Below are 19,506 nucleotides of genomic sequence, written 5' to 3' on the forward strand. Positions count from 1 at the left end.
TTGCTGATCTTTGAGGGGCCCTATTCTCTCCCTAGTTATCCTTTTGTCCTTAATGTATTTATAAAAACCCTGTGGATTCTCCTTAACTTTATTTGCCAAAGTTATCTCATGTCCCCTTTTTGCCCTTCTGATTTCCCTCTTAAGTATGCTCCTACTGCCTTTATACTCTTCGAAAGATTCATTCGATCCATCCTGTCTATACCAGACATATGCTTCCTTCTTTTTCTTCACCAAATCTTCAATTTCTTTAGTCATCCAGCATTCCCTACACCTACCAGCTTTTCCTTTCACCCTAACAGGAATATACCTCCTCTGGACTCTGTCTCATTTCTGAAGGCTTCCCATTGTCCAGCCATCTCTTTACCTGCGAACATTTGCATTCAATCAGCTTTTGAAAGTTCTTGCCTAATACTGTCAAGATTGGCCTTCCTCCAATTTAGAACTTCAAAGTTTACATCTGGTCTATCCTTTTCCATCACTGTTTTAAAACTAATAGAATTACGGTCGCTGGCCCCAAAGTACTCCCCTACGGACCCCTCAGTCACTTGCCCTGCCTTATTTCCGAAGAGTAGGTCAAGTTTTGCACCTTCTGTAGTAGGTACATCCACATACTGAATCATAAATTTTTTTGTACACACTTAACAAATTCCTCTCCGTCTAAACCCTTAACACTATGGCAGTCATGAGACCCAATTTCCCACGCACAAAGCCAGGTTGACTCTCCATAATCAATCCTTGTCTTTTCAAATATATGTAAATCCTGTCCCTCAGAATCCCCTCCAACAATTTGCCCACCACTGATGTAAGGCTCACCGGTTTATAGTTCCCTGGCTTTTCCTTATCATCTTTCTTAAATAGTGGCACCACATTAGCCAACCACCAGTCTTCTGGAACTTCACCGGTGGCTATCGATGATGCAAATATCTCAGCAAGGGGGCTAACAGTTGCTTCCCTCGCTTCCAATAATGTGCTGGGGTACACCTGATCATGTCCCAGGGATTTAACCACCTTCATGCATTTTAAGATGCCTTTAATGGTCAGTGCATTGTATATAGGACTTAGGAGTTTATGTTGAAGCTGTACAGGACATTGGTTAGGCCACTTTTGGATTACTGCAATCAATTCTGATCTCCCTGCTATAGAAAAGATGTTGTGAAACTTGAGAGGGAGCAGAAAGATTTCGAAGGATGTTGCCAGTGTTCAAGGGTTTGAGCTTCAGGGAGAGGCAGAACAGACTACGACTATTTTTCCCTGGAGCAGCAGAGATCGAGGGGTGACCTTATAGAAGTTTATAAAGTCTTGAGGAGCATGGATAGGTGACCAGCCAATATCTTTTCCATGGAGTAGGGGAGTCCAGAATTAGAGGGCATAGGTTTAAGGTGAGCGGGGAAATATTTGAAAAGGACCTAAGGGGCAATGTTTTAAGGGAGTGCCTGTATAGAATGCAAGAGAAAGTGGTGGTGACTGGTACAATTACACTGTTTAAAAGGCATCTAGGTGGTTATATGAAGAGGAAGGGTTTAGAGGAATATGGGCCAAATGCTGGCAAATGGGACAAGGTTAATTTGGGATATCTGGTCAATGTGGACAAGTTGGACTGAACAGTTTGTTTCCATGCTGTATATTTGTATGACTCAATGATAAATAAATATTTAGCAGCATTTTCTTGCTTTTGCACGATTCTGCCTTGTTGCAATATTTCTTGCAGGGTAGGTGCATTGATTGCTGTGGATTTTCACATTGACTTCTGATTACTTGTGATTCTTGGCCTCATTGCTAAACGTAAAGTATTAGCTGCTGTAACAGATCATCTTGATTATTTTTTGTGAAACTGGCTTCCTGAGTACATGATAAATTTATCCATGTACTTTTCAATTAGTTGCTTCAGCTTAAAGAGTGAAATGGAAGAAGACTCATGCACTTCTCATTGGCTGTAATCATATAATATAAAGGCATTATATAAATAAATTAACTCAACCATCCATTGTACTATTTGCCAACTGAAAAGGTTCTTAACGTTCATTTTTGCAGAGTTCTCAAATTACTTGTTGGAGCTCAAAATCTGAAAGCTAAAGATGGAGAAACTTAGGTAGACGCAAAGAAAAGTAAAAGCAGAAAATGGAATGTGTTATGAATGTGAAATACACTTTGTAGAAAAGCTGACTGCAGGGCAATTGATTCATTCAGTGTTTTAGGTTAAGTATGTACCTTGAAAAATGTATTACCTAAATATAATGTTATGCTTAATCATCTCTCAGCAGGCCAGTTATGTAATGAATATACTAATAAATTAAATTTACAATCTTTTATCGTGAATTGAAAATCCTTCCTAATGCCAATATTTAATAAAAATAAAATCATCTATCATAAGTCACTAATGGGGTGAAATTACACAGTGCAGTAATAACATACAAAGTGTCAATATGCTTAACTTAGCAAATACATTAGTTGATTTATGAGACTGTTGCTTATGGTGAGTTGAATGATATATTGTTTCATCATGACAGGACTCTTTGACATGTAACACAGAATAAGCAATATATGTGCATAGGTATGAATATTTGATTTGGGAGCAAGAGTAGGCCCTTCAAACCCAGGAGCCTGCCTTGCAATTCAATATGAATGTGGCTGATTTCATTGTGAACTCAAAGTCATATTCTTGATGATCTCTGATAGGCTTTCACTTCTTTTTTTATGAAGAATCTATGTGCCCCTGCCTTAAAAATGTTGAAATTTTCTGCTTCCACCACCTTTTTAGGGCATTCCAAAGATTTGCAATGATCTAAGATAAAAAAAATCCTTACCTTTGTTTTAAATAGTCAATTTCTTTTTTCTAAACAGTTACCCCTAGCTCTAGAATCTTCCACATGATGAAACATCCTTCCTACATGCATTCTATCAAAATCCCTCAGGATTTAATATATTTCAATCACGTTGTCTCTCGCTCTTCCAAATTCACCATACAAAGGCCTACCCTGTTCAACCTTTTCTCATAATACAACTAGCCATTCCAGACATTAATCGGATAAATCGTCCCTGAACTGCAACTGATGCATTTACATCCTTTCTTTATTAAAAAGCCCAATACTATAAGCAGTTGTGGTTGTGCCAGTGCTCTGAATATCTGAAGGATAATCTCCCTACTTTGTATTCAATTCCACTTGCAGTTTACAATAATATTCTATTGGTTTTCTGAAATACTTGCTGCGACTACATGCTAATCTTTTGCATTTCTTTCACGAGGAGACCCAAATCACTCAGCTTCACAAAGCTTTGCAATTTCTCACAACATAGATAATCTACTTCCTAATTCTTCCAGCCAAAATGGAAAATTTCACAGTTTTATATATTACATTCCATTTGTTAGATCATTTCTAACTCACCTAATCAGGGCACCTATCACATGGGCTTTGCTTTTGCACAATAACCTTGATGCTTTTACTGTATCAAACATTTCCTGAAAATCCAAATATGCCACATTCACAGGATCTCCCTGAACTTTTCTACTAGATCCATCCTCAAACAACTTTCAGTAAGTTGTCAAACACGATTTCCCTTTCATAACTTTGTGTAGTCTCACGGGTATTTTTAAGTGTCCTGTTTTCACATCTTTCGTAATATGCCCATCTCTATTATTAATAATGCTTGGTCATCAAATTGGTAATTCCTGATTTTCTCCCTTCTTCCTTTTTTAAATAATGGGATTATATTTGCCACCACCCCTATCCACCCCACCCCCAAATCTGCTGAGTCTGTTCCAGAATCTCTAAACTTTTGGAAGATGAAAACCATCCCATCCATTATTTTCTTGGCTATCTCCATTAGTACCCTGGGATATAGATTATCAATTCCTTGGGGTATCAGTTACATTCATTTCCAGTTACTAATTCACTTCTTCAATACAAATATTAATTTCCTTCAATTCCTCCTTCCTAAAATACCCTTGACTTCTGCTGTGAAGATAGACTAAAGCAACTGTTTAATTGCACAACTATTTCCTTGTTCTCCATTAATAATTCTCTTGTGTCAGACTGTAATGAATCTACAGTTATGTTTACAAATTGTTTTCCTCATACAGACTTTCAGAAGCACTTACAGCCCACCCTTCTTTGCATTGCATGTTTACTCTCAATCTATTTTTCCCTTCTTAATTAACCTTGAAATAACTCCACAGACATTAGTAGTCCATCACCAAGTCACCCTTTTTTTACACTTGGATGGTTCTTGATGCTGATCCAATTCCATCAGAGCCAGCTCTCAGAGTGAACCGGATGTCTGACACTCCTTTTTTTTCTTTTTCTCCTTGTTTTCTTTTCTTTCCTTCCCCACACTACTGCCCGACAGTGGTAGTGCTTATTTCCACCCCCCCCACCCCCGCATCCATGTTGTATCTGTGCAGGTATCGGACACAGTGAAAGACACTCCTATTTTATCTGTCAGCCAGGGCTCCCTGATTGGAACAGAGTAACAGCCCCAGTCAAGGAACTTATATTCAGTGAGGTCCACCTGGCTGACCTTGTTACAATCACTACAAACATTTGATCTTCTTTTTGCTGAATTCTAAATTATTCCCACTCTCCAGGCTTGCTACTTTTTCTAGTAAAAAATGAGGTCTGCAGATGCTGGAGATCACAGCTGAAAATGTGTTGCTGGTTAAAGCACAGCAGGTTAGGCAGCATCTCAGGAATAGGGAATTCGACGTTTCGAGCATAAGCCCTTCATCAGGAATGAGAGAGAGTAGCCAAACAGGCTAAGATAAAAGGTAGGGAGGATGGACTTGGGGGAGGGGCGATGGAGGTGGGATAGGTGGAAGGAGGTCAAGGTGAGGGTGATAGGCCGGAGTGGGGTGGGGGCGGAGAGGTCAGTAAGGAGATTGCAGGTTAGGAGGGCGGTGCTGAGTTGAGGGAACCGACTGAGACAAGGTGGGGGGAGGGGAAATGAGGAAACTGGAGAAATCTGAATTCATACCTTGTGGTTGGAGGGTTCCCAGGCGGAAGATGAGGCGCTCCTCCTCCAGTTGTCGTGTTGTTATGTTCTGCCGGTGGAGGAGTCCAAGGACCTGCATGTCCTCGGTGGAGTGGGAGGGAGAGTTAAAGTGTTGAGCCACGGGGTGGTTGGGTTGGTTGGTCCGGGCGTCCCTGAGGTGTTCTCTGAAGCGTTCTGCAAGTAAGCGGCCTGTCTCCCCAATATAGAGGAGGCCACATCGGGTGCAGCGGATGCAATAGATGATGTGTGTGGAGGTACAGGTGAACTTGTGGCGGATATGGAAGGATCCCTTGGGGCCTTGGAGGGAAGTGAGTGTGGAGGTGTGGGCGCAAGTTTTACATTTCCTGCGGTTGCAGGGGAAGGTGCCGGGGGTGGAGGTTGGGTTGGTGGGGGTGTGGATCTGACGAGGGAGTCACGAAGGGAGTGGTCCTTGCGGAACGCTGATAGGGGAGGTATAACTCCTTGTTGAATCTAATATATTCTAAATTTCTTTTGCTAACCATGTTTCCTGTTGTGTTTTTTCATCTGAAAGGAATGCATAACTGCTGCAATGGATGTTTTTATTTCTTAAATATTAACCATTACCTTTCCACTGTCGTGACCATTAATGGCTTTACTTAGTCTATTGCTGGTTCCTGATGATGGGCTTTTGCCCGAAACTTCGATTCTCCTGCCACTCGGATGGTACCTGACCTGCTGTGCTTTTCCAGCACCGCATTCTCAACTCTTGGTCTATTGTAGTCAACTCACCCCTCATCCCATTGTAATTCCTTTGGTCTAAATTTAGGGCCAGATTGAACAAGTTCACTTTCTATCCCGCTGAAGAATTCTATCATTTTATGGTCACAATTCCCGATTAGAGCTCTCACAGCAAGCTTTTTAATTAATCCCTTCACATTGCACAAACCAATATCTAGGATAGCCAGTTCCTGACTTAGTTCCTCAATACATTGGCCTAATTTCCTGCTTATTGCCATCTCCTACCATGCTGTGGCCTATGGACAGCTCTCACTAATGCTTTCTACCCCTTGTTGCTTCTTAGCTCTATCCAAACTGATTCCGCCAGATTTCCAGCACCAATATCCTTTCTCAGTATTGTATTAATTTCATTATTCACTAACAATGCCACCATCTACTTTTCCAGTTTGCCTGATCGTCTCTTAAAAATGAATACCTTTGGATGTTCAGTTCCCAGCCTTTTTGACCTGCGACCTGTGTGATTGTAATGTCATACCAATCCGAACTATCTTGCATTGTTGATTGGACCAAGACCTCTTGTTGCCCTTCCTCTATCCTTAGAATGTCTTGTAGCTGAGCAGTGACATTCTTGACCTTGTCAGCAAGGAGGCCATTCCACTCTGGTGTCACATCTGAGCTGCAAAAGCGTCTATCTATTTCTCCTATGATATAATATCCTATTGATAGTGCACTCTCACTCTTTATCTGTATCTTTCCTGGTGCGTCTGACATGGATATTTTTCTGCATTTCCTTGCTAAACCATCTCTCCCAGTTACACCCTAAACAGATGAACTGTTAGAGAGGGAGACACTTGCAGCACTTATCTATTGTATTTGCGCTGTCTGTCAGTCACTTTATGCTTGTGGTGTGACCACCTCCTTCTCGGCCCTATCCAGGAAGATGTCAGTCTTGAAGATACTTTGCAGTGATTCCAGCTGCTGCTCCAGGTTAGAAATGCAGATTTCTGCTAGCTATGGCTGCATACACTTCCTGCAGACATGGTCACTTTTGACACTGAAGGCATCCCGAGTTTAGATCAGAGTGGTGCTAGAAAAGCACAGGAGGTCAGGCAGCATCTGAGAAACAGTAAAATCGACGTTTCGGGCAAAAGCTCTTCATCAGGAATAGAGGCAGGAAGTCTCCAGAGTGGAGAGGTAAATGGGAGGGGGTGGGGGGGGGGGGGGGAGTGGCTGGGGAGAATGTAGCAAAGAGTACAATAGGTGAATGGGGGTGGGGATGGAGGTGATAGGTCAGAGAGGAGGGTGGAGTGGATAGGTAGGAATGGAGATTGGCAGTTAGGACAAGTCATGAGGACTGAAGATGTCCCTGTCATCCCACATCATACAGCATAAGCCTTCCACCAGGCCAAGCTGCTTTGCTGTGACATAACATTAAATTCCTCCCTTTCTGTTCATTTCCTCTGGTATGAGAAATAATAAGCATGTGTCAATGACCTTACCTTGTTTAAACACTACTTTAAACACTGTTGACCTCAACAAAAGACCCATTTTTACTTATAACACTGGACATGGAAATACTCACCTACGATTATTTAGTGAAGATGCCACTCATTCCCCACTGGCTTCCAGTCGTGCTTGATGTTTTCTCTGTGATGTTGGGCCAGACTATTTTGAAATTTATCATCCTGTTCGACTCTGGGTCTCCTTGAAGTTGTTTTCCAGGGATGCCACACTTCTGATTTCCGATGTCTTCCAAAACCCAATATTGATATTTGAAGGAAAGATTTTGCATGCTCCTCTGTTCTTACATTGTTTAAGTCTCCCTGATCTTGTGCTGGTTTTGATATCTATCAAAGCATTAACATCTATACAAACTCTTACAATCTCTTTCTACATTTCTAGCTAGTGTTTTCGTATACCGTGTTTATTTTTATATTCAGTCAAATTTTCTGTTTTATCAATCTTTACAGAATTATTCTTACAAAATTATATGTGTTCTCTTTAAGTTTAACACTATCTTTAACTTTGTTAGTTAACCATGTTAACTCATTTCTTTTTTCTCTAATTCCTTGATTTTTTTTCTAAAACTTCGTAATTAAACAGTTATGTTTGAATATTAAGTAGCACCACTGTAATATTCAAAACAAAAATGCTGGATAACTCAGCTAGGCAACATCTGTGGAGAAAAAGTAAATATTTCAAGAGACCCAGAAAAGAAACTTTGCTTTGCTCCACTGATCTTGTCTGTCTTGATGTTTATTTTGTTTTAATTTCAGATTTCCGGCATCGATAATATTTTGTTTTTGTATTTGTTTCTGTTTTAAATTGACGTTCCACAATTTAACTGTAATCTATTTGTACACTGATAGACAAATCAGAATTCGGAATGTATCTGCTTATTTACAGGAGATATTGGTGAGCAGGGTGTGAAAAGCAACACTTCTTAGTGATTTGATGCAGAAGAAAGGAGAGCTTCAGTCAAAAGGAGACTTTTTTGTGCCCAGTCAACTAGTATTGCAATTGGTATCACACAGCGAATAGACTGAAAAATGATTGCTTTGATTAACTATTGTTTCATTGCACTCTTTAGTATTAAATTAATAAATTATATCAATTCTGTGTAAACGTGTGTACCTGAAAAGAACTTGTAACAACTATCAAAATTTCAGTTGGATTTCTCAGCTCAATAACTGTAATTGACGTAGGTCCTATAATAAAGTTAAAGGGGATCTCAACTTCATAACAGCACTCAGTGCTACATCACAATGAGATGCCTGTACTGATATGTTCTTGGCTAGCTCAGTGCCAGGTTGAGAGAAAGAAAAAAAATTAAGATAGTTTTCTTAATCTACTAATTTCAGCTGCTGTCCAGCCTGGATCTCATACTTAAGCCTGGATGAAATTTACAATTTTAAGAGTAGATTTCAGTTAATGCAAAATGTGTAATGCAAACAGAATTAAATTTTTAGAGCAATTAAGTTACTCACAACCACTAAGACTTTGTTCAAAGTCACACTCAATGCTCCAATGCAAATATACAGTGGCCATCCTCCTGTGTTGCTGCAAACACCTACTCTGCCCCGAGCAGACCTTGTGCTGTGTGAGGTCCATTCATTGAAGTATATATTGTGCACCATGTGTTATGCTCAACATCCAGCAGCATTAGCTTTTAATGGACATCTGTTCTCTTCTGAAAAAGAAATGGCTACATTTTTTAAAAGTTGGGATCAGGATTCAGAGACCGAATAACATTATTTCAGAATTCTGCTTTGAAGGCGTTTCTGCAGAATTTGCAACAACAAAACCAAAGGAAGTCTTTTTGTAATGGAAAAGGTACCTGTTCATCCAGAATACCACAAGAGCAACTTGGATGGAGTTTCCTGAATGATCAGGTGTTATGTCTTTTCATGTTTTTTTGTTGGAAGCAGTTGAGGAATCAATCACTTGGGTTCTGTGAAATTGTGTTCACACTTTGTGAGTGTGTTCACATTTGGGTTAATTTAACAATGTTCCCTTACTCATTGTACATTACAGCATCACAGAAAAAAATAAAATCACTCTGCATGTCATTTATAATTTCCAAATACCCATGTTTTAAGAGAAATTTCTGTGTTCTTGTCATTTTTATGTGTTGGTCCTGTGTACCATGAAATATTGCAAGTCGATGGTAACAGTAACCTGTTTGCCCTATGCTCACATAATCACATAATGTGTGGCTGTTGATGAGACATTTGTGTGTCACACAATTTCTCTCATATTGAGCTAACATATGCCCCTTTTCTACCTTCTTTCGTAAGATCAGATGTAACTTATCACATGTATGCAATATAGGTTGATGAAACGTAAGCAAAAATTGGACACATTAAAACAAATTGGAGTTGAGAAATCAGGTAGTGCCTTGAGGTGCCTGCTATAGACAGTCCATGTCTCAGAGCCACAGAGAAAGGTGGGAACCACAGCAGCTTTGTAAGCAATGAATCATGGTGTGGGATCTAGTGTTGTTGTCCTTGAGCAGCGTTTTCGGCAGGCAGCCGAAGGTGACGCTAAATTCCTTCATCTACAATTGCTCTAGTTGACAGGACACTTCTGTGGTATTGGAAATGATCAACGTTCTTTAAGGCCTTCCTTTGGACCTTGATGATCGGGGGTTCATTCCACAATGCTGAACCAAGTTGATGTAAGACTTTTGTTTTGCAGATGTTCAGGGTGAGACCCATGCTCTCATATGTCTCTGTAAAGGTGCTGGCGATGGTCTGGAGTACATCCTCTGAGATTGCATATACATGAGCATCATCTGCGTACAGCAACTCAGTGACACTGGTTATGGTGACTTTTGTTTTTGCTTATAGTTTGTGGAAGTTGAATAATTTCCTGCAGGTTCTGCAAATTAGCTCCACTCCAGTGGATAGCCTGTATACACATACATGTATACATACACATACACACACACACACACACACACACAATCCAGTTAAAGCATTAGCATGCCAATAATCTGTAATCTCACCAGATTTGTGTGCAATTTCTATTCTCTTATCTGCTACATAGAAACTGAACAGTGAGAATTCCTCATATGCAAGTCAGTGCAGTATGTGGTGACTTCTGTTCCCTGCTTGCTCCTCTGGTTGCCCATCTTGGACTACAGGCATCAATATCTCAGGTATGGTCCATGAACAGTCATGATCACACGGATGATCCCTGGAATGGTGGGTCTAACATATGAGGAATGGCTGAGGATCCTGGGATTGTATTCATTGGAGTTTAGAAGATTAAGGGGAGATCTAATAGAAACTTACAAGATAATACATGGCTTGGAAAGGGTGGACGCTAGGAAATTGTTTCCGTTAGGTGAGGAGACTGGGACCCGTGGACACAGCCTTAGAATTAGAGGGGGTCAATTCAGAACAGAAATGCGGAGACATTTCTTCAGCCAGAGAGTGGTGGGCCTGTGGAATTCATTGCTGCAGAGTGCAGTGGAGGCCGGGACGCTAAATGTCTTCAAGGCAGAGATTGATAAATTCTTGATGTCACAAGGAATTAAGGACTACGGGGAGAATGCGGGTAAGTGGAGTTGAAATGCCCATCAGCCATGATTGAATGGCGGAGTGGACTCGATGGGCCGAATGGCCTTACTTCCACTCCTATGTCTTATGGTCTTATGGTCTTATGACCTACATCCCCATCCATGGAAATTGCCATTGCATAGGTACAAGCATCTCTACAAACTCATTGAACATTTCCAACCTACTTATAAATCGGTGCTGCATGACAATGCTGAACTTTGGAGTGCACTAGCACCTATCATTGTAATGCTGCAGTCATGACAGGTTGTCCACAGGGATAGGCACCCATCTCATGCATTGGACAAGGATGTGGGTTCTTTGCTTGCTCACTCACTTTGCACTTACTCGAATTGCTGCCTGGCCTTTTTGCACATGCCTTCTCAGTCAGAGACTGAAGGCACACAATGCTTCTGTCTTGCCTTGCTGTTTAAAGCACACAAAACCAGGCAGCTTGTTGTGGTTGCCAATAGCCATCAGTTATCAGTCAATGGAGGGGTTGGATATGTTGCTGTATGACATTGGAGGGCATAAGTTACTGCAGGAAAGGGGTCAACAGTGCCCAGAGCCACATAATGAATGTGCAGTTACATTTGGAATGCCACCTATATGCCCTGAAATGTATTTCCTTTTGGTTCTCCGGGTACTACATGCACAGTGAAGGATAGTTCCTGGCTTCCTGGTGCTGGGAATCCCAAATGGTCCCTGGCAGTGGCAAGTGCTTCTACCTCTGGGAGGGGGATGATAGGATGTATGTGCCACCTTGGTTGTTAATAGGTAATGAGATGAATTTTGTAGACTGACATGAGAAATCTCAACAGGGTCAAGGAGTGAAATCCTTGTCAAACTTGTCAAATTGACATTTACCTGATTTCTGGTGAAATTTAACCCCAAAATATCTGTTAAGGGGATTTAATAAAGGAAAAATTTTTGAGGCAGAGGGGAGAGACATCTAGACAAGCAAAAGAGCAAGACTTTGCCTCAGGAACATCAATCGGCAAAGGTTTTGATTGGATTCAAACCTTGCCATCTGATGAATCAAACTCGGGTTTTAACATAGCATTGTGATGGTGCACTGTGACTAAAGTGAAACAAGAGGAATCTCCTTCTGCAAACAACAAACATCAATACATTCATAATCCTAAAACCTTTTCTTCAGTTGACAAAATAAGCTATATAGGCAGACATCTTTTCAACACTTCACACAAGGTTAAAGCAAATGCGACAAAGAACTCTCAAACTGTAAAGACCTAAATGTATGCTATCTTTTATATTTTACATAATCTTTTCTTGAGTGTGTGAGTTGGTACAAGTGAATGTGTATGGCTGGGTACATGTTTAAGTATTCAATAATAAGCAGTTATCTTTATTTTAAAACTTACGAGAAGATCTGTTATTTACTTGTTCCTGACAATCACAGCACAGAGGAGTTGTAACACATTGTAACATTTACAAAATACACTGTCTTTAGTCAGTTGAGAGCTGAGAAAGTGGGAACCATTCTGATCACCTCTGCCCTGTACACAGCAAACTATCAGGTGGGGATGAGGCCATCTAACCAAAGCTGTCACCATTCGTTTCTTTCACAGCGAGACCACTGGAGCATGGAGACAATAGATGGGTGATATGGTGAGAATTACAGACATCTCCCACTCAGAAATTAGTATCAGCCTTTGCCAGTTGAACTTATGAGCTAGCACCTACAAGTGGTATGAAGATGACGGGGGTCAATCAACTCATAACTTCATAAGTTCATTATTTATCCACTTCCTTATACGTCAATATACATTAACAATCTTAACAAATGTTTCTTGGTCCAAGATTGTAAAAGCACATCTGTAAAAAAAATAAACATTTACGTTAGGTCAATAAGTACTATTGTTTCACTTCTAGGTTCTGCTATCGTATAGTTTGATATTGATTAGTTTAGGCAGATATCTAAACATGATACAATCAATGAATTGACTGGAATTGCTGTACCCAGGGGAAGGTCTTTAGCAAAATTGTTATACCTGTAAAGGTGCCATAATCATTCTGGCTATAGTTCTGTTCTCTCATTAGAGCAAGATGACTGGTGGTAGTTCAGCCCTAAGGTCACCAAACCTCAGGTGAGGGGAGGTGTTGAGAAGGACACTCCTTAATGGTGACCTCAGCCAAAAAAAGAACTTAGCCAATGCTGTTGGCATTAATTTGCATTGCAAGGTAGTCATCTGACCAACTGAACTAACCAACCCTCTTGATGCTCTGATAGAATTGCTGAAACAACTGATGACATCAATTAAATTCCAACTTATCTTGATTGTGATTGAAAATCAGAACATTTAAACTTTTCAAGTGAACTGAACATAAATGGAGAGGTATGCAACAACTTTGACCAGATCAAAGGAGGCAGAAATTGAAATAGAAAACAAGTGGCAAAAGAAAGAGAGAAAGAATTTCAGGTTAAATGGCAAAAGGTTCACTTGAGGGAGGAACAGCCTTACTTGCAGAAAGAGTAAGAGCAGCACAGAGGCCAATAAGAGCAAAAATTAGTGTCAGCATGAAAAGAAGGAGCAAGTATCACTATGCTCTCAAACTGGCAAAGAAACTGCATGAGTAGTTGGTTTGATAATTGGGGTGGCTGAACTCTGGCCCATCATTTGTTAAAATAAATCTATAACCAACTTTAGAGATATTGATAGCTATATTTGCCAGTTGAACTTACAAGCCAGCAACTACAAGTGATTTGAAAATGAAGGGGTCAATCAACTCATACCATCATTAAAGGAAGACCAGCTACATTACGTTGTCATGTCAATCTTACCAATAGTGCCAATTGCATTATTAACATGTGGTATTCTTCAAGCTTATAATTTCATACCTGTTGAGTACAGGTTAAAAAAAAGAAACACACAAAGGTTCGCTCTGGTAGATGTGTAGAAATGGTTACCCCGATGGTAAATATAGCCTTCACTTGCTTTTAATTTTTTTTTAATCTGTGGAGGAAAATCAAACTTTTAAGCTATTTACCAATGAATTCTAAGAAACAGATTTCTGGAAGTAGTCTCAGACAATTTAAGAATTCAAGCATTTCAGTAGACCGACTGTACATCCTGCCTCTGATAAAGTTTGAGGGGCATAATTATTCAGAAGGCAGTGCTTTGGTATAATGGCCTTAGCTGTACCAAATGTGTTGAGGTAGTTCACAAGTTGATCAAATATCGTCCTTCGGAAATTCATCAACACAAGCCATAAGCATGAGCTTAGTCGATCTTGACTTTTTGTGATTATGTAAAATGGATGAGTTGTGTTGCATTTCCAAATTTCTATTTCCATTGACTTCTTTTATACTGTCATAACTGTCCCTCATACTTTGCCCTGGCATCTATTGTTACCAAAAACTCTGGGATGCCACACACTTCCTTGTGTTCTGCATGGTTTGGGAAATATTCTGCAATTTGTTCTGGGTGTAGATAGTAGGCTTATCCCGTTGCCTACCATTTCTACTACATGCATGGAATTGCATATTTCATGTACCACTGATATACACTAATCATAACCCTTTTAAAGATTGGTCTGATTTCTGGATCTGAATGATTGTTTCTCCAACCCTTGTAGAGGAATGGTACTCCCAGATTTCTCACTTAATCATGGCTCGTGCTTTAATTTGTAAAACTAGTAAAATACCACATGTGACGATACTGTGGGGTTAAGAGATGTATGTTGTCCTGGTTTATTTTAAGAGAGAGATTGAATGGGAGCTGAAAAGCAGTCTTAAAGAAAGGAAACAGCTTGTAAGGGCTTGGATTTTTAAAAAAAGTTGCAACAATAGAAGCAGCCTGAACGGGCATAGCCAAGCTCTCACAGAATCAGAAATTTTAGTTTTCTTAGTTTCGTGGAAGCAATTTTTTTATGGGCCTGTTGCTGCAGTACATCTCCTCCTGCTACACTCTCTCAGAGTTCTCTTGATGTTTTTCCTCCTGGGCTGCTGGAGTTGTATGTGAAACAATCTGTTTTTTTAAGATTTGTTTTTTGTGAAGGGTGTGTTTATGGGATGTTAATACATTGGAACAGATAACATTTAATAGCTAACTAATCTATTAGTCTGTTAAGTTTTCCAAAAGAGTTACAGCTAAGCTTTCTTTCTTTTGTTCTTTCTTTTTGTTGTATTTTAATTAGAGTTTACAAATAAAGTGTGTTTTGCTTCAAATCTGGTTGTTTGACCAAGCGAATTGCATCTGAATGCAACACCTTACACTTACTTTCAAATCAGAAAAAGGTGGGTCTAGATGATCTTTTCAATGTATTTTGAGGGGGTCTGGTCTGGTCGATAACACACATTAACCAGTCCCTCCAATGCAGTTGTTTGTTTGGCCCTTTCACAGTTAAGATGCTTTTACAGAGTTGGTGCTGCAGAAGCTGGAGATGCGATTGGAGCAAAGCAATGACTCATAAAGTTGTAGAGGAGTCATCACCCTAGACGATGTCTTCAGTCATGACATCCTATTTGCCATGAAATGAAGAAGAGATTGTTCTATTAAGCAGAAAGGCACATTTGTATTTGAAAAGAATTGTGGGTGAGTTTAAAGGAATGTCATAACATTTTAAAGGTTACACTATTTCTGTAGATTCTGCTGCTGCCACCTTCTCAGCCTGATCATTGTTCACAGCACCTTTAGTTTGCCGAACACTGAAGTGGCTTGCATGGGGGGTAGATCTCTATTGGTGAATGTGTGCTAGCTTTTTGTTTGAAATCTTGAAAATAAAAGAAAAACTTGCACTTTTCATGATCTCGGGATGCCTGAGTTGTGTTTTACAACATTTAAGTACTTTAAAGTGTAATGTGGCAGTTGGCAATATCGGAAACATGCAATAAAATGCACCACCTATTTGATACTCACAAGGTTTCATATGAGCTATTGAAGAAATTCTTATTGAAAGATTGATGATTTGCTTTATTTATCACATTAGGATGAGATTACTTTTTTTAAACCTTACTTTGGTCTGATAGAATAATAGTTCACATCAACTGACTGTCCAGTGAAGGTTCAGGGAAGAAATGGTAATTGTCCGTGTGTCCTCAGTTAGTATTTTAAAGATTAGCGAAAGGTCTTACTTAGCACCTAGTATTCCAAAAGATGCACATTAGATACACATTGCTGATGGTTGTACATAGACCGGAGGCCTTTTGTTAAAAAAAATACTGTGTGGTACGTCCCTCTTTCCAGCTTTTATCGGATAGGGAGGCATTCTTAACTGTGGAATAACTGGAGAGTTTCCAATATATAAGGAGTGGTCTTCACCGAAATGGCAAGGCGTAACCACAAGTGGAATTGGAAGCCTACAATTTGCGATGAGAAAGTGAATCTGTTTGATCGGTTCTCATAAGGAGGTCTGTTGGAGGAACATTTCTGACCCTCCTCAGCTCAGGTGCAGGAACATCTTTTGGAGTCCGTGCGGTATTCCGGTCTCCATTCTGTGCTTTCACCGAGTCCCACATGTCTTCCTGAAGCTGAAATCCCGTCTCCAAGGGGAGCCTGCCCAGAACGCCCCAGGAGCAATAGCTTAGCCACGGCGACTCCGCCATTTCCATATGTGCCCTCAATCTTCTCCATTCATCTGAGGACCCGAAACGACCTATGAGTAAGCAAGGTATTACTGAAAACACTGAAGGGTTTAGTTACATGCACTTCCGAGCCCGGGTGTGATGTGTAAGGTCTGCTCGGGGTATGACATAATTTAACTCTGTATCCCATACTAACTGAGGGTATTCCATGCTGATGTTCCTCGCACTAGCCTTATTCCATCCTAAAGGAAAGTTACTGTTGTGAAACTCGGTAAACTGACGTTTTCCTTGATATTGGGAAAAAAAGAATTTAATTCTAGTTAAAGCATTCCAGCAAATATGGCAAAATATCCCAACATGAAGGGCTTAATTTTATCTGGAGTTGTGGTCCAGGATAACTCCCGTGAGCAAATTCTCATAATGGCGAGCGATTTCTCTGCTGTCCCTCTCTGGAGAGCTTTCTCTTGATGATGCGAGGCTGAGAATGTGTCCACTTTTGACGAGGCTCTGGACCATACACTGGCTTTGGGTTTTGGAGGGTGGTCTTCAAACGTCGTAAGGGAATATTTGTCAACAGACGGAGAGAGGGTCAGTAAATCTCTGGCTCTCTGCATTGTTCAGGGAAAGGAATGGGAGCTGGATCGAACATTGCAAGGTTTCCAAGGTGGAAGGTTGAGGTCTGGGGACGTGAATGTACTATACCCAGGAAAATGGGACAGTAAGTCCAGGCGTTGGAGAAGGAAACTGAGCGCGTTCTGCTGATGTTTTAATGCTTGCTGGAAGAGGAGTGTACTGCAGCATGAGAAATCCAAACGACCTCAATTGCCATGAACATGTTTTAATCAGGAGGCAGGAACGTTATTGATAAATCGTGCAGACCCCAGCACTTTGCACGGGACTGAACCTCCTCCACTATATTACAAGGTGACTGATACAGTTTTATTTGGGGTCCCATTCTCCTTCCCGTCTACTTCCTTTTCCTCAGGAAGGACTTGTCTAATGGAATATTTAAGTCGGGGAGATAAGTAACTTGAACCGGGGCCAGAATACGAGAGGACTCGATGAACGCCAGCTCAATGCTGAAGCTGTTTTTTTTTAAGGGGGAGGGGATGGGGAAGCGTTGGAATCCGACCCTGAGAATCACAACCCGCCCTTTGTAGAGAGCGGCAACAGCTCAGTATATCTGACTCGTTCACTGAATGACTAGTGTTTGATTTCCCAAAGATCTCCAGCATTAGTAATCAGATTCCTAATGAAAGACTGTTGTTTTCTTGCACTGGATTTGCCTTCCGAAAGGTACCAAACCTAATCCCAAATCAAACGAACAGAATGCCAACATTACAATGTTACTGATGAAGGGCTTTTGCCCGAAACATCCAGTTTCCGGCTCCTCGGAGGCTGCCTGAACTGCTGTGCTTTTCCAGGACCACTAATCCAGAACATTATAATGTTCCCGGTCAGGCACCGTCCAGGGTGAATGTAGACATTGGGCTCATTCTGTTCCAGGGACCCCCCACCTCATCTCGTTTACACACTTAAATCGGAGGAAGTTTACAGAAATGGGGTGTCGGCATCAACTGTCTCCGTGAATAGGCAAGAAATAATAAATGCCTTGACGGAAAGAGGCCATCGAATAGATACGACACGCACTTACCATGGAATTACCCACACAGGTAGTTTGTAACAAACATTTTATTGTGCAGCAAATATCATACAACACGTTTGGTCCCTGAGTGAAAGCCTTAAACACTGAACCCTGTCGCAATGTTCCAGTAGCACCGAAATGAGTTTCCCCAAATGCCCTCCTGGTTAGCTCCCTCCTCAGCAGTGGTTTGTCTAGCACTGCACCACTTCGAAATATTGTTCAAACTCAACCAACATAAACCCTTCTTTTATAGATTCTACTCCAGTAGATAAGTGTAATAAAACATTCCCGGTATTATTTAGGCTGAGACATTTGTCACTGGAGCGTAGGAGGTGGGGGTGGGGAGTAACCTTACAAAGGTTTATAAAAACATGAGGGTCACGGATAAGGGTCTGTTCTCCAGGGGGGTGGAGTTCAAAACTCGGGGACATATCTTTAAGGTGAGAGGTGAAGACTTTCAAAAAGATATGAGGGGCAACTTTCTTACACCGTGTTTCGTTTGAGGAATGAACCGCCAGAGGAAGTGGTGAATGGAGGTACTGTTCGGACGTTTAAAAGACCGGGATAAGTACATAAATAGGAAAGATTTGGAGGGATATGGGCCAGACGCAAGCAAGTTTGACTAGTCTAGCTGAGAACGTGGTTGGCTTGGACTCGCTGGGCCGAAGGGTTTGTTTACCAGCTGCCTGACTCTCTGGCTCCATCTAACCGTCCAAAATTACTTTACCAGCAACTGCTCTTTACGCAGTTCTATTTTAAGTATTTCAATATTCTCTGTTTACCCTCTCGTTGGTCAAAATGTAAGTTTCGTGCTTTTTAATAAATTGCCAAAAGTCAATATGTGAACATTTCACGGGCTGACAATGAAATCAATGCTATCCCAGACGGCCATGAAACCAATTCCTCTTTCACTCATTGACATTAATGTCCAACTGTATTCCCTTCCATTTCTAGTTGGGATTTTAGGAAAGGGGCGAGCGAAGGATTGCACTGAGTTAGTCAACTCTCGGACGGGCTGTACCACTGTAACACACTTCTTTCCAAACGCTGGTGGGCTGGACATCCTGCCCAGCTGCACCCAAAACCTGGACAGAGCCTTCCCCCCAAATGAGCACCTACCTGGGCCCGGCTTCGGAGGGATGTGCAACATATTCATAGTCACGTGGAGAGAAATATTGTTTCCAAAAACAACACTGCTCTTGGCTGCCTTAATGATCCGAATCCTATTTCCACTCTATGTTTAACTACACTTAGACTAACAACGCTCAATGAATGGGCCCCTGCTTTCCCAACAGATTGATGTCTGTTAAAAGTAGTTTACCCGCCGCTTTACCTCATCAATCCTATTTCCTTCTCAATGTCCCACTCACATGTTCCCCAAATAATGTCATCTGCATCCTGTCGCTGCACGGATCTTAAGTACCGCTTCCATCGGTCAAGAAGAACAACAAACAGAAATAATCCCGCGCATTAACTTAATGGACAGATGAATAAACACTGCCTTTGTTCATTATAAACCCGAGCCCCTGTCCCAGGAAGCGGTTTGATTCGTGCAATCATTATTGTTTTCA

The sequence above is a fragment of the Hemiscyllium ocellatum genome, chromosome 18 (genome assembly GCF_020745735.1).
Source record: "Hemiscyllium ocellatum isolate sHemOce1 chromosome 18, sHemOce1.pat.X.cur, whole genome shotgun sequence".
Classification (NCBI taxonomy): domain Eukaryota; kingdom Metazoa; phylum Chordata; class Chondrichthyes; order Orectolobiformes; family Hemiscylliidae; genus Hemiscyllium; species Hemiscyllium ocellatum.